Below are 2051 nucleotides of genomic sequence, written 5' to 3' on the forward strand. Positions count from 1 at the left end.
ATGCGCCCAGAACGTGCTTTTAGCGTACCGGTACTCTCATTTGCACATCTGTTATAATCGTTTGGCTGCGCTGCCGCTTTTCAGAGCGCCCTTCACAAGCACGCTTCCTAATTCGTCCCACCGAGAGCAGAGACTACATTACCCATACACCAATGTGTTTTACAAGTGAAAAGCGCATGCGTCGCTTTTGCCGCTGTCATGTCAACAACTCAACGTGGTCCGGAGAGGGTGTGTAAAACGCGCAAACAGCTGCTCGGTTAAAATACAAAAACAATGAACACTTAATATGCTCTCCTGGCTTCAGACTCTGAGTAGTAAAAGAACAAGGTCAGAATCAGAGGACTCGCTGGCTGACACCCCACCAAGCCAGAATGATATCGCTGCAGGTCAGACGCAAGCTAATGAAAGCTGCACTAGTGCCGCAGCCGCGGACGACGGCACTTTTTGCGACGACGAGGACGAGAATGACACCATTTCTACCGATGACAACAGCCGCGTTAGCGAGCATGAGTGGCCAGAATGTTGGTCCCAAGCACAAGTCCGGTATTTCTCCACAAATTACAAGTGGCTGATCAGCAGAAATCAAAAGTTGGGTTGTAGTGTGTGTAGTCAAGTTTGTGCTCGCGTGGACATGCAGCAAGGGCAGAGAGTGTCGCAGGAGTGGAGTGGGTGCTTAATCTCGTCTTTTGGAAGGGACAAGGCTGCACAACAAAACTCACTACGAAAGAAAATAAAAGAGCACAGAGACTCAATTTATCACAAGAAAGCAGTTGAAATAAAAGAGAAGGCAACACAAAATACAATGCAAAAACACATTGAAGATACGAGAAAGGCTGACTACGCTTCAACTTGCAATGTGTTTAGAACAGCTTATAAGATTGGCAAGCATGGGCGTCCCTTTACAGACATGCCAATAGATGTCCAGTTGCAAGTCTTAAATGGTGTCAAGATGGGCAGAGTTTTGCACTCTAATAACTCATGTGCAAATATACTGGATCACATTGCAGCTGAAATGAAAAAGAAGGTAGTCAATGACATAGTGATGAATGAAAGAAAATTGTGTGTGCTCATTGATGAATCCACTACAATAAGTGGAAAGTCTGTGCTTGTCGTGTGCCTGCGGTCAGCTATTTCCAGTGAAAATCCAGACACAATATTTTTTGAACTGATTGAGCTGCAGGGGACCACAGCAAAGGACATCACTGAAGCACTGTTAGGATGTCTTCATAATAATGGCTTTGACCCTCACTACCTACAGGAACATTTGTTGGCATTTGCTTGTGATGGAGCCTCAGTGATGCTTGGGAGGAAAGCAGGAGTTGCTGCGCAGCTTTGTTCCAAATTCCCTTACCTGTTTGTCTGGCATTGTTCCAATCACAGACTGGAACTGGCAGTTTGTGATGTTTTGAAGGAGGTAGGAGGAATCAACCACTTTAAAATATTCTTAGATCAGCTTTACTCCCTCTACCATGCATCACCAAAAAACCAAAGGGAGTTAACCGAGAGTGCTCACAATGTTGGACAACATCTCCTTGTGATAGGCCGTGTTTTATCAGTGCGTTGGGTTGCTTCAAGTGAGAGAACAGTGAAAGCAGTATGGGAGAACTACCAAGCTCTGCAGGTACACTTTACAAGTGCTGCTGCTGATACCAGCAGGGACTCAAGAGAGAGAGCAAAATACAAATTATTTTATAATTTATTTTATATACATTTTGTGTAAAAAAAAAAAACTTTACAAGTGCTGCTGCTGATAGCAGCAGTGACTCAAGAGAGAGCAAAATACAAATTAGTTTATAATTTATTTTATGTACATTTTGTTAAAAAAAAATTTCAATACCTTTTTGCACATTTTATTTATGTTCAGTAGCTCTTTCTAGTAGCTCTTTCTAAGGGTATTTTTTCAATAACCTTGTGCACATTTTATTTATGTTCAGTAGCTCTTTCTAACTCAAGCAAATCCACAAACTAATAAAATGATTTATTATTTTGTATAAGGTTGTCTGTTGACTGTTGTATATAAAACCCATTCAATATAGTTGTTGTTACCTCAG

At 42.0% G+C, this 2051-nt stretch overlaps 1 pseudogene; it reads left to right on the plus strand.

Moving 5' to 3' along the window:
• Nucleotides 1–1720, plus strand: LOC146383484 (E3 SUMO-protein ligase KIAA1586-like; annotated as a pseudogene).
• The last annotated feature ends 331 nt before the right edge of the window (nucleotides 1721–2051 follow it).

Source organism: Perissodus microlepis, chromosome 7, assembly GCF_051167445.1.
Source record: "Perissodus microlepis isolate ML-2025 ecotype Zambia chromosome 7, ASM5116744v1, whole genome shotgun sequence".
In the NCBI taxonomy this organism is placed as follows: domain Eukaryota; kingdom Metazoa; phylum Chordata; class Actinopteri; order Cichliformes; family Cichlidae; genus Perissodus; species Perissodus microlepis.